Source organism: Podarcis vaucheri (genome assembly GCF_965113315.1).
Source record: "Podarcis vaucheri genome assembly, chromosome: 9".
Lineage (NCBI taxonomy): Eukaryota > Metazoa > Chordata > Lepidosauria > Squamata > Lacertidae > Podarcis > Podarcis vaucheri.
In genome coordinates, this window is record NC_138767.1 from 81418800 (window position 1) to 81433092 (window position 14293).

A 14293-nucleotide genomic window follows, 5' to 3' on the forward strand; every position below is an offset into this window, starting at 1 on the left:
AGTCATAACAACATTATCAGAGAAGAGGCTGTTCCAGCAGAGTAATATATAGTATTTGTATTACAATTCACTTGTTTATTTTTGGCTTTGATGGAAAAGATTATTTTTGTTATGAATAATCACAGAATGATTTACTTTTAGATGATTCTAACTTGCTCCACTTAGTTATGGCAGCTCTGAATGATTAGAAAATCTTATTCACATGCCAGTCACACATATGTACTTGATAGTTTTGGCTGGGAGAGGGAGAAGAAAATGGAAAAGGTACTTTAATTTAAAATGCTGATTTACTATTAGAATTTCACAACAAATGGCCCGTATGAGTGCATCTATAATAACTTGTGCAGGCAAAAATTCAAAGATTCTCAAACATGCTAGCTTCTAATTACTACGACCCATTGAGTATCAAGTAAGAAATATTCAGCTATTCCTACATATAGTTTTATGTTAGCATGCTTAGGAAAAATACCACTTCATGCTTATGGATGAATTCATTTCATGTTGTTTTTAATGGCGGGATAAGTAAATGCCGGTTAGCCAGAGTATTTCCCAACACTTTATAATCTCAGGGCTACTTCAAACACTAACAACTTTACTTCACAGAAATTCACATCAAGTACTACTTCTCAGGGTTGCTTCAAATACCATTCTGAGTACTACTTCAAATGCACTTCTATGAAGGCGGAGCAACAGAGGCATGGGACCGAGGGAGTGAACTCTTGGGCGAATGGAGCAAAACTGAAGCCCCAGCGGTGTCCAGGGAAGGCAGCCCCTGGGCCAGGACCCTCCTGCTGTCCCAATCTTTTCCTTTCTCTCAGCCCCTACCTGTCCTGCTACACGCAGCATGTCCCCTCCGGCTGCTGTAGCCAGAAGTTGAATGGGGAGGAATTTCTCCTCCCACACCCTCAGCACCGTCAGTGGCAATTCTAATCTAAAATCTTAGGTGCAGTATGCTGCACCCAGAATTCATAAACTGCTCATGCTAATGAAATTCCCTTTTGCAAAACGTGCCCAGTTCTATGTGAGTTTTGAACATTCTTTTCTTGTCTGGGTTATTTGTGGGGCATAGGAATTCTTTCATATATATTTTTTTCCAAAATATAGTCTGGCCCCCCACAAGGTCTGAGGGACAGTCGACTAGCCCTCTTTTGCTGACCCCTGGTGTAGCAACCTCCTGAAGCATCCCTGCCTTTAGCACAAGCCCTGAGGATTCTATTATCAAATACAATCAAATTTGGCAATTGGTGGCTGTCCTAGAAGTTATTTTTCTTTTCTTTTTGCACAGGCGCGCATAGTTTACAGAGGTGCCTGTTCTGTCAGTCCACAATCTAAATCAATCTTACAATATACCGTAATAGGTCATTCCTGAAGTTTCCCTGGGGTTCAAGAGCTTTTTGTTGCATGGCACAGTAAACTATTACAGCAGAGAGCTGCTGCCAATGTAGAAACTCTCTTTGGATCCTGGTGATGTCTTAATGCTTGCAAACAGACTCCTATTACATTCATTCAATAATTCCATTCAGTTCAAAGCTTATGGTTATGCAAATTTAAGACTGAATATTAATGCAGGAATACTTTCACTACAGTGAAAAGAGCAGTTCAGTCATTTTGAATTTTTCTCACTATCATGAAAATTACTTTTAGCAACATATGGACTAAACTCATGGTTTTATAGTAATATTATTATTATTTATAGATCAAAACTAACCCCGCTGCCCCTGCCTCACAGACACACACAATGGAAGAAAGGGGCGGAAGCGAAGAAACAAGAAAACAGCAGAGAGAAATATTTTTTACTATTTTTTATCTTTATATAGAAAACAGACCAGAAAAGAAGTGGGAACAACACAAAATGGTGATTGGGAGGCAGAGATGATGGAGAACGGGGAAGAGCACAAAATGGCAATCAGAACCAGAAGGAGAGAGAAGGAGAGAAAGAGAGCAACAGAACAGCCAATGAACAGCAACTGACACTCAAGAGTGATTGGAATGAGAAAAAAAGGCAAAACTAAAATCGTGAAAAAGAGATGAATGAATTGCCTGAGAGAAAGCAGCAAGAATGGGAGTGTAAGTAAATGGGTGTGTGAGAGTCTTTGATGGAGGCAGAACAGACTCAGGTGCTACAGTGAAACATGGGGGTTCCTGCCTCCCATGACACACTCTGTACTGGCCTCTACTGCTTGACAGGCCCTAAAGCCCAAACCAGCAGGTTCAGATCTCATGGTTTTATACACTGAATAAGATTTTTATTGAAGTTTTTCATAATACACTAAGATAACAGCTACAAAAAATATAAATAAATAGCATACACAGTTCTCTCTTAAGTAGCTCCTCCCAGTATTCACCTGGGATCTTTCCTTTCTCCTCCCAGCCTCTTACCCTGGGATACCAACACTTCCCTGTTCTCCCATCCACCCCACCTACCACCCCACGAGCATGCATTCCCTGGACCCTAATAAAGACCCCAGACATAGGACTCCAAAGAAAAAGGAAAAATAGGAAAACAAAGAAGAGAGACAAAAAAGAGGGGGGAAATGAAAGGAACAATAAGAAGAAAAGAAAGAGAAAGGGAGAGAGAGAAAAATAAAGGACAAAACACAAAAGGGGGAAAACATTATTATTCTTATAGATCAAAGCTAACAAGTTATATAAATAGTAAATACCATGTGGTTATTTATTTATTGCATTTATACCCCACCTTGTTCCCCATGCTTCTCCTCCTCCCCATTTCATCCTCACAAGAACCCTGTGAGGGAGGTTAGGCCAAGAGAGAGAATGACTGACCCAAGGTCACCCAGTGAGCTTCATGGCTGAGTGATGACTTGAACCCGTGTTCCAGGTCCTAGTTTGACACTCTAACTGCTATACCACACTGGGTCTTGTAGAACACAATATCCCAATATGCAACAAAACCCCCTCAAATACTGGACTAAAACAGGACAATGTAAATATTAATAGTATCCATTAAATTTGCCCATACCTGGCCATAACTAAGTACAGTGGTACCTCGGGTTACAGACGCTTCAGGTTACATACATTTCAGGTTACAGACTCCGCTAACCCAGAAATAGTACCTCGGGTTAAGAACTTTGCTTCAGGATGAGAACAGAAATCACGCAGTGGCGGTGCAGCAGCAGCAGGAGGCCCCATTAGCTAAAGTGGTACTTCAGGTTAAGAACAGTTTCAGGTTAAGAACGGACCTCCGGAACGAATTAAGTACGTAAACGTAACCAGAGGTACCAATGTAGAAGCAAAATTTTACACTGTTAGAAAATGCACACAACTAAATTGTTTTATTATTGAAATTCTAAGGCTCTTGTACTTTCCCCCACTATTACATAAACACCACCAGCATTCAGTGTCCAATTATTACCATTTAGCTTCTGAAATAATAAACTAATTATTATGGGAAGATGTTAAAATTTCATTAAACGTTGTCTGACACTAGGTAGCACTGAGTTGACTTGATGAAATTGGAAATAACCAGCAAATAAAGCCTTACAACCCAGTCTAAGAATAAAGATTAAAGAATAAAGAATAAAGATTACACAAATTCCCTGTATTGCTCACTCATTAGTGCTCTTAGGCATCAGTAGTTTTAAGTGCCTATAAAATAACCATCTAATTCAATCTTATTTTATCATAGTTTTTTGTGTTTTTCTTCTGAGCAACTTTATGTAGCTAACACCGATAACATAAGAGTTTTGACAAGGTATGTTAAGCTACTTCTTCCTTTCCCAAAAGAAGGATCCATAGACACTGAAATGCCGGCCAGCTTCAGTTCTATTGACATCCTCCACTATGGTTTCATTGTCATACTGATGGATATACAGTATTGCCAACCGTTGATTCCCCAAGGCAGCTCTTCCAGGTGAGTCACACATATCAAAGTATGTATGGAAACAGAGTATCATAAATTAAACTTAGGACAAATCCAATCAAACACAGCAGAGCAACAGGCTCTGGAGGACACATGCGGTGATGAGTCGGAGTGTGGCGCATGTGCGCATGCATGCATACAATCCCTCTCATGTGCACACACAGATTCACTCACAGGGAGGCAAAAGGATTAAACCCACCCTTCATATCTTTCTTCCCATCCCTCCCTTCTTCGTCTTTCCATCTGGACAGATTCTCTTGGCCAGCTTGCAAGGTGCATGAACAGAAGAAGGTTTGGCTGAGAGACAGTGACTAGTACAAGGTCACACAGTGAATTTTGTCATTGATTTTAACCCTGATCTCTTAGTCCTAGCCTGGACAAAAAGATGTAGAGGCAAATAAGCTGGGGGAAGAGGAATAATATTTTCCCATAGGTCTGGAAATTTATGAGGGCTGTGTGGCACCTTTTTAAACTAACCAATTCATACTGGAATCTTGTACATACTTACCAGGGAACAATCCTTATGCAATTCAGTGGGACTTGGGTGATATCTGGTTTCCAACATCACAATACTGTATATCACCAGCTAAACATTGCAATATACTGATGTATCACAATGTCTGAAATAAGGATGGAGCTATGTAGAGGCATTGGCTGCCTTCAGTTTTCCTTGCATTGTGATTTTGCATAGCGCGCACACACACACACACACACACCATGATTCACGATATATTGCCAGCCCAAAAATTTATGAAACCAATATAACAATATGGCTTTCAAACCAGTTTTGGACGATTTATCGATATATCACCCAGCCCTATTTCTGAGTACAGTTGTGGCATGAATCCACATTAGCAATTGTGACAGCCTTTCTAACCCAAGGTAAGAATATTTGGTGTTAAGCATTGATAAAACTGAAATGTTTAAGTATTCAGTATTTATTTGCAAAGGAGGACAGGAAGAAGGCAGGTGCTACACAACATTTATCCTAGAAGAGAAGCAACTGTGACAGCACAAAGCCCATTTGAATCAGAGTAAGACACTTTTCAGCATAGCTTGGTGCTGTTAGTAAAACTACAGTGCTTATGAGACATTTGAATCTCCAATCCTATTAGCTTTGGTCTTCTTTTAGCTATTAGCTATTGACTTTGGTCTCCTCTCTTACACAACTCTGGTCACTTTTCCTTATGACTGGAATTCCCCCTCCCTTTTCATTTCTATTTTTACCTACCATATTGTTTCACTCCTACAACCCAATTGCCACCAATGTGTCATAAGAAATATGTTGTATATAATAATCAATGTAACATTTCATAATTGGGAAAAAGGAGTCAATATAACTTCTGATTTATGGTATTGTCAGTAAACAGCATGCATTGCAGGCTAGAATTTTTGCTTTGCATGTGTGTCTGGCTAGTTTCTATAGCAACTGCACACATCATTTTTCTCCTTAAAACAATTTTTACTGCTTCCATTTATACTTAGTTTTATTGATCATTATAGGGCTGAGAATGAGGGTTGTGCCTTTGTCAGTCCTGAATACAATATCAGTGGTTTTCTTCATTAGCCTCACTAGAAATAGTGCTGTTGCTGTTTTCAGAAGAACTAACTAGAATTACATTATAATGAATGTCAAACTGTATATAAGACACTGGAGGGAAGACAATAAGATCATAGAATTGTAGAGTTGGAAGAGGCACAAAGGAACATCTAGTCCAACCTCCTGCAATGCCGGAATGTGCAGCTGGCCCATACCTTTGGCCCATATGGGGATCAAATCCACAAACATGCCAGTAACTGAACCCCTGAGGCAGGTCTTCCAGATGAACCTTGGAATTTTCAACACACTCTTCTGTCAGGATTTCTGCTGCAGATTTAATTGGACAGTCCATCAAAATTCAGGACAAATACTTTTCTTCATCCCCCCATTTAAAAGGTATTAAAACAAGATTTTTAACTGAGATGCCCAGAAAGCTTTCTGTCCGTGGTTTTATATTTTAAGCTATCATATGATGAAATTGCCAATCAACAGGGATTTCACAACAGTTTTAACTGGCCAAGCTGCACAAAAAAATTATGTGGTGCCACTCTAGTTTGTACCATTTAGAACCATTTAGAACCATTTGTACCATTTGTACCATTTAGAACAGGAACTGCATATCTGAAAGCCAAGAATGGTAAGATAACTCCTTTAGGTTCCCAGCTTTTATTGTTGCTGATGAAAGCAGAAAAGCATTTGAGTCAAATGGCTCAGAAACTGTTAAGAGAAGTGATCTTTCTGTTTTGTTTTCGTCTACAATATGTTTCTATGTTTAATATTTATTCTGAACAAGATGTTTTCTGAACAAGTAACATTCCCCCCCCCTTGATAAAGTTGTTTTTTGTAACAGAGAGAGTATGCTCAAAAAGTTGCACTTAATTTCTGAGTAAGCCTTTACAGCTAGATATCAACAACTCAACAAAATATTTACTCTTATAACAGTGTAGCATGCAAACTTGATTTTGTAAAAATCTTTTAATAGTTATCTGTTGACATTTAGATTATCCCCAATAGGTTTTAAAAGTACCAAGGAAAATGTATCAGGGGAGAAGCATTTCCACATTATTCACTCAAAAGATACACAATTTCCATCTCAGCACATTACCTTCTGTCTTTATAAAGGACATTGGCAGTGCACTAGAGAAGTAGATTAGATAAAGGAACAAGCAGCCTTGACGCCTCAGAAAAAAAATCCTAGGATAATGTCAGGGAACTGCCATCGGAGCTAGAGGCGGAGGGAAGGCTTCAGAGGGATGGAGGAGAGCGTCCCAGTAGGGAGAGAGGCAGCCCATCTGCTGGGGAAGGAAATCAGTGTAACACCAGTGGAGAAGGGGGGCAGATGGGGGGATTGGAGAGGAGGCTCCAAGACTCCTCGCCGGAGACCAGCGGAGAGAGTACGGGTCCTCCGCTGCCCACACCCTCCCTGCGCAGAAGACTTCCGCGCAGGGAGAGTATGAGGAGACTTGGCGTCAAACAACTTTTATGCTGGAAAAGGTTCAAGAAACGCCCACTGACGGATTCTGCCAGCGACTGAGACAGTCACGATGCTGGAGGCTGTTCAGTCAGAAAGGGTTTAACCAGGTAACCTCACCAGCAGTGGCGGCAACTTACGCACGAGCAACCCCTAAATCCATTACGGATAACAAAGATTACATCTTTTTAATATCCATGCTAGATGTCCTCTGAATACAGAAACGAATAAAGGGGACTCATTAGCACACACTTTTCTCACAGTCAAAATTGGAACAGATTATTATTATTATTATTATTATTATTATTATTTAAATCTGGAAACAAAATTATCCAATTTAACACAATGGCATAGTTCTCATATAGCACTAAGGCTAACCTTAACACAATGAGCAGATGTGCAGGTTCTTGGAGAGAAAATCAGGACTACAGTGCTTTATGCCTGGTCCTGCTGCTGTGCCAAGCTGTGGCTTGGCTTAGCATTATGCCCAAACCTGGGTTCATGGGTTGCCTCATTTCAGGCAAACCACAAACCTGTGTTTGGATGCAGTTCTAAGCTAAACAATGAGAACTGCCGCTGCAATCCCATATGTTGGCTAATTCACACTAAGCAATGGCTGTGCTGGGTCAGTGTTTCCTATTCCTCACACTTCTTTTAATTCTGATTTGACAGGAGGTGTAAACCATGGTTTGCCATTCAGATGTAATAAATAATGATCTGCACTAAAGAATAAGCAGCTAAATAAATTGAGTGCAAGGGGCTGAGGAAAGAACTACAATCCTATGTATTGGGGGACTAGGAATGTTGCATCTGAATTAACTGTATCTTCCCAATGGAGGTTGTCTGAGCTTCAATATGTTCCTGAAATGCAAACTAAACCTTGCTAAAATCCATCAATATAGGAGTAAAATAATGTAATCAAACATTGTTAAGCAGGTCAGGACATACTTTGCTTAAAAGGGATTATAAACACACACATATATATAATGTTGTAATGTTCATTTAGATTTCACCCAGTGAGTCAAGTGGAAAAATTGTGTTCACCAGCAGAAAACCAACTGAAAAACATGTATCCAAAGGACACACACACTTTCCCATTCCACAGCCTTCAGTTGTTGAAGAAGGAAAATATAATCTAAATAGTAGCCTTTTTATTTCCTGTCCAAATTATACAATGCATCAATGCAGCTGAGATAGTTCTGTTCAGAGAGCACTACTCAACCCTTCCCAAACCCTAGAGGAATTCCTCCCACACAGAAACATCTAGCACTTCATAAGCCAGAATAATCAACTACAGTGGTACCCCGCAAGACGAATGCCTCGCAAGATGGAAAACCCGCAAGACGAAAGGGTTTTCTGTTTTGGAGGCGCTTCGCAAGACGAATTTCCCTATGGGCTTGCTTCGCAAGACGAAAGCCCATAGGGAAATCTCCGGGGACCTGTTTTAAATTGCTGGCGGTCGGGAGCAAAGACTTTCGCCCACAGCCGGCCTTCAGAAGAGGTCCTGGACCTCTTCTGAAGGCCGGCGGGGGGCAAAAGTCTTTGCTCCCCCCCCTGCCTTCCCGGGACAGCGGAGACTTCTCCGCTGCCCCGGGCGATCTTAAAATGCTGGGGGTCGGCAGCGAACGCTTCGCTCCCGACCCCCAGCATTTTAAAATCTTTGGGCGAGTGTCTGCAAGCCTCGCACGCCCGGCAGGAGGTCCCGCCGGGTGCGCGAGGCTTGGGGCGGCAGCCTGTCACCCGAAGCACGGGGAGCCCTTCAGAGAGCTCCCCTTGCTTTGGGCGAATGCCTGCAAGCCTCGCGCGCCCGGCAGGAGGTCCCGCCGGGTGCGCGAGGCTTGGGGCGGCAGCCTGTCACCCGAAGCACGGGGAGCCCTTCGGAGAGCTCCCTTTGCTTTGGGCGAGTGTCTGCAAGCCTCGCGCGCCCGGCAGGAGGTCCCGCCGGGTGCGCGAGGCTTGGGGCGGCAGCTTGTCACCCGAAGCACGGGGAGCCCTTCGGAGAGCTTCCCTTGCTTTGGGCGAGTGTCTGCAAGCCTCGCGCACCCGGCAGGAGGTCCCGCCGGGTGAGCGAGGCTTGGGGCGGCAGCCTGTCACCCGAAGCACGGCCGCCCGGAGCTTGCGGGGCGGGAGGTGGGAAGAAGGGCTTTTTTTCCCACCGCCAGCCTTCAGAACAGCCTTCTGAAGGCTGGCAGTGTAAAGAAAAGCCCTTGTCCCCCCTCCCCAGCCTTCAGAAGAGGTCGGGGGACAGACTGTCCCCGGACCTGGTCTGAAGGTGGTTTCCCTAGGAACGCATTAATTGATTTTCAATGCATTCCTATGGGAAACCGTGCATCGCAAGACGAAAAACTCGCAAGAAGAAAAAACTTGCGGAACGAATTAATTTCGTCTTGCGAGGCACCACTGTACTTTTTTTTAAATCTTAATCCAGGGCTACTGTTAAATGGATAGAAAGGGTAGGGTTTTAGGGAGCCCAAAGCCAGTACCGGGCTCACTCTCAGCTTTTCTTTTCTTTGAAGTAAGTTCCTATGTGCTCTAGAAGCAAAGTTTTCTAAGCCAACTTGTAATTTTTGTGAAATGAGCCAGCCTGGCTTCAAGTCCCTGCCTTGCAGGGTTTTACACAATGAATGAAGACAATGCATTATTGGCAAATGACATTTCAGTTACCACCCAGTACCCAGACTTGTGTGAAGTGAACTCATAGCTTTCAGCAGCAGCATTGTGTCTGCTTGCTACCCACTGTCCTCTCTCTACGCGCATCTAGCACTAGGTCAAGAAGATCAAAAAAGCACACACACCAAAGTTACAACAGGATTTTGATAAACCATTATCATCATCATCATCATCATCATCATCATTTGTTTCCTGCTTGGCAGGGGGTTGGACTCGATGGCCCTTGTGGTCTCTTCCAACTCTATGATTCTATGATCATCATCATCATCATCAATTGAATTTGTTAGTCACTTTGCCCAGGGTCAGTTCATATGGCTGCTAATTTCAGAACTGTCTTCAGAGGCAGCCCCACATCTAATGCATTGCAGTGATCTAATCTAGAGGTTACCAGAGGACAGCAAACATTAGGCTATCCCTGTCCAGCTAAGAGCACAGCTGGGCCATCAGCTGAAGGTGATAGAAGGCACTCCAGGCCACCGAGTCCACCTGAGCCTCAAGCAACAGTAATGGATCCAGGAGCTATGTTCAGAAGGAGGGCAACCTCCCATCCATCTGATCTAGGGAACCACCCACTAGCAGCACCTTACTCTTATCTGGACAGAACTTCAGTTTGTTGGCTTTCATCCAGTCCATTACTGAGGCAAGACAACAGTCCAGCACACCCACGGTCACACCTGCAGAAAGGAAAAGTTGTCATCAGCATATTGCTGACAACCTATTCTGAATCAGAGCTCTCTCAAGTGTAATGGAGCCCCCACCTCCTGCAAGCCAGAGGCAAGATGGGGGCTCCATTACACTTCTCCGTTGCGGTGCAGGAAGCCGCACACCCCTAAACTGAGATGTTAAAAGGAGCCTTCCATCACAATATATAGAAATTCTTTATATCCTAATTTAAGGAATTTGCCACACCGTCATTCCTACCACGTCAAAGAGCCAATCTGTTCCATATGGTATTCCCCATCCATGCATTTCCTCATGGTTGTGATTTTCTTATGGGGATATTATATTTTCTTATGGGGATATTATATTATGGAGATATTATATTATATTTTCCAGGAAATATTTTTATCTCCCTCTAGCAAATGTGTTCACTTGTGATTTTTCTGTACAACATGCTTGCACAAGTGTCAACAAGCCCCACTGGCTATTATTTATGATAAGCATTGTAACACTTCCACACCCCTTCAATCATTGACTATGATTATTATTATTTTTTAAAGAGCTGTATCATTTGAAGACATTCATTCATGAAGAAAGGACACATATTTACTGAAAAATGCACATTAATCATGTACCTATAGTAATGAAGGTACTCACAGTTGGCTTTTTGGGTGGGGGAATGGGTGTAAAATAATCTAGTACATTGACCCCATACGTTTAGATAATGAGGTCTTCCATGTGACTGCATGGGCTCTTGGGAGTGAATCCCATGGTGCAGGTAGGCACCCAAGTGGAAGTGGGCCCCAGTTATTGACAAGTGGAAGATCATGAACGTAAGAGTGTGCATTATGCTTTGTAAATATCCTTACTGACTCACTGAGGAAGCTGTAGCAGATACTATTTCAGAAATGACTTCCCAGAATGGTCTAAGATCATGATGGCGATTAGCAACAAACTGGGATCTAAATGTCCAAATAATGAAGTAATTTTAAAATACAATTTGCACATTATTTTATATCACAAGTATAAACAATTACAAACCAAAATAAGTTGAAATTACTCAACTCAACATAAGAAACCCAAACACGTAAATTCAAACAACCGGAAGAAACAATAAATAAGTATGTATACATAAACAAAAAATAACACGACCATATAAGAATACAGTGGTATCTCGGGTTACAGACGCTTCAGGTTACAGACTCAGCTAACCCAGAAATAGTACCTTGGCTTAAGAACCTTGCTTCAGGATGAGAACAGAAATTGTGCGGTGGCAGTGCAGCAGGAGACCCCATTAGCTAAAGTGGTACCTCAGGTTAAGAACAGTTTCAGGTTAAGAACGGACCTCCAGAACAAATTAAGTTCTTAACCCGAGGTACCACTGTACTTGTCATAGTCCTTATAGAGCACCATGTATATGTGTTTGTAAAATGAAACTGGCACCCAAGGCAAGCCATACGCTGCCTTTCAAACTGAAACACGTATCTAACAGTGATTCGGCTAATGAACCAACAGGAAGTACAGTACAGCACTTTCCCCAAATCAGTACTGATTAAGATCATGATGACATCTGAGTTCCACAGGGACTTACAGGGGGTAACTTCCAAGTTTTATTCTACAGTTTTCTGTTTTTGAATGCATGAACAGCAACGTTATTTAAATCAATATTGAAATCAATCTAATAGGGAAATAAAAAGTTGAGAAATGACTTAAAATTTCTTAACCTTAGCTTCTGTACCAAAAACATTTCATTTTTGTGTTATTCACTGTTATAGATGAAGAGGAAAAGAATATTGGAACAAAACAACAACCTAGAACATTTTCAGAGAGTCTAAGCGTTCTGGTCCTGCTGTTGAGTCAAATGAGATAACACAAAGCCTAGCCAGGAGCCCAGCTCCACCCACCCGCTGCAGTGTTTGTCAGTGAACTGACTGAACTGCCTTAGGAACTTAATGATTTTCCTACTGACTTTTAAAAAAAAGTTTAATAGAATCCTGACAACTGCCTAATGCTTCCCCGCTTCAAGTAGTGAGGTGGCTTACACAGTACGTTACACCACAGCAAAGCACGGCAGCCTTGTCAGCAACATTTTCTGGAAAGCCTCAAGGCTCCTCCAAGTAGACTGTCTGCATATCAACCTCCTTCTAGACATGTCTTTTGTCTACAAATGGAGAGGGCAGCTGGATTTCACAGGAGACTGGATCCATTCCTAGTGCCTCATGCTACTAACCTGTACAGTGGTGCCCCGCAAGACGAACGCCTCGGAAAACTCACTAGACGAAGGAGTTTTTCATTTTCTTAGCCGCTTCGCAAGACGCATTTCCCTATGGGCTTGCTTCGCAAAACGAAGCTTGCCCTGCAAGCTCCGGGGATAGCGGGGAAGCGCAGCGCGTCTTCCCCGCTGTCCCCAGACCTCTTTTGAAGCAAGGGGCGGCGGGGAGAAGCGATTCTCCCCGCTGCCCCTTCCCTTGCTTTAAAACAGGTCCGGGGACAGAGGGGAAGGCGTGTGCGCCTTCCCCTCTGTCCCCGGAGATTGCGGGGCAGGCAACGGGGAGAAGCAATCTTCTCCCCGCCGCCCCTTGCTTTAAACAGGTCCGGGGACAGAGGGGAAGGCGCACGGCGCTTCCCCTCTGTCCCCGGACGGTCTCCATAGGAACGCATTGATTGATTTTCAATGCATTCCTATGGGAAACCGTGCTTCGCAAGACGAAAAACTCGCAAGAAGAAAAAACTTGCGGAACAAATTAATTTCGTCTTGCGAGGCACCACTGTACATAGAGGATGATGATTTTCATCAACAGGCAAGTAACACCTCATCGCTAACTAATATCAGCACTTATGATTAAGCAAAAGGGAAAACTTGCAACATTTTGAAATGGTATGAATTTAAAAATCCTCTTTTTGCTGTTTCTGCTATTTGGGGGTGGGGACATTCACCTCAGAATATCTCTGTGCTTGATCAATGATGAGCTATTCAAAAATAGTAACCAATGGGTTAATGCATATATTTTGCATGAGAAAAATGGCACTGCGGTCAGAGAGAATTGATATACTGTACACCAGGGGTAGGCAACCTTTTTATACCTTCTGCCCACTAAGGCATCTTTCTTGATGGTAAAATTTCCTTACCGCCCACCAGTGCTCAATGGAAGGAGGATTCAGCTTGTGTCGTAGAACCCCCTGCCGCCCACCTAGAACCCTGAAAAGCCCACTAGTGGGTGGTAGGGACCAGGTTGACTACACCTGTGTGTACACAGAAAATATGAATGCTAAACAATATTTTAATCCTCTTTATGTTGCTGTATCTAGATTTCAGTAAAGCTTAAGTCTCTCATGATATTATTAGGAGAAAGCTGGTGAAATCTAGGCTGAACGAGGTTAACTGTTAGGTGGCTTTGTAGCTGGTTGACTGACCAAAGAGTACTCATGAATGATTCTTCGTCATCCTGGAAAAAAGTGACAAGTGGGGTGCCGCAGGGTTCTGTCCTGGGTTCGTTGTTGTTGAATGTCCTTATATACAACTTGGATGAAGGAATTGAGGGGATGCTCATCTAATATGCAGGTGACACCAATCTGGGAGGGGTAGCTAATGCTGCAGAAGACAGAATCAGGATTCAAAATGACCTTAACAGATTGGGGAACTGGACCCAAACGAACAAAATTAATTTCAGATAGGACAAATGTAAGGTACTGTACTTAGGCAGGAAGAACCAGATACACAAATATAAGAGGGGGGGCACCTGTCTTGCCAGCAGTACATGTGAAAAGGATCTATGGGTCTTAGTGGACCACAAGCTTAATATGAGTCAACAATATGATGCAATAGCAAAAAAAAGCTAACACTATTCTAGGTTGCAACTACAGATGTATACTGTGCAGATCATGGGAAGTAATAATAGTACCACTCTATTCTGTCACACCTGGAATACTGTGTCCAGTTTTGGGCATCACCATTTAAGAAGGATGTTGACAAGCTGGAATGTATGCAAAGGAGGGAAACCAAGATGATCAAGGGTCTGGAAAACAAGCCTTATGAGGCATGGTTGAAGTAGTTGGGTATGTTTAGCCTGGA

General features: G+C 42.7%; 1 protein-coding gene across 6 annotated transcripts in view; it reads right to left on the bottom strand.

Moving 5' to 3' along the window:
• Positions 1–14293, bottom strand: part of PEAK1 (pseudopodium enriched atypical kinase 1) — a gene marked incomplete at its 5' end in the record, with an annotated part of 77128 nt that overhangs the window by 46855 nt on the left and 15980 nt on the right. Inside the window, one exon of one of the 6 annotated variants that reach the window (XM_082238385.1) lies at positions 10149–10220. The exons of the other annotated variants lie outside the window; for them this stretch is intronic. Of the gene's footprint in view, positions 1–10148; positions 10221–14293 lie in introns of those variants that run through there. 6 annotated transcript variants of the gene reach the window in all.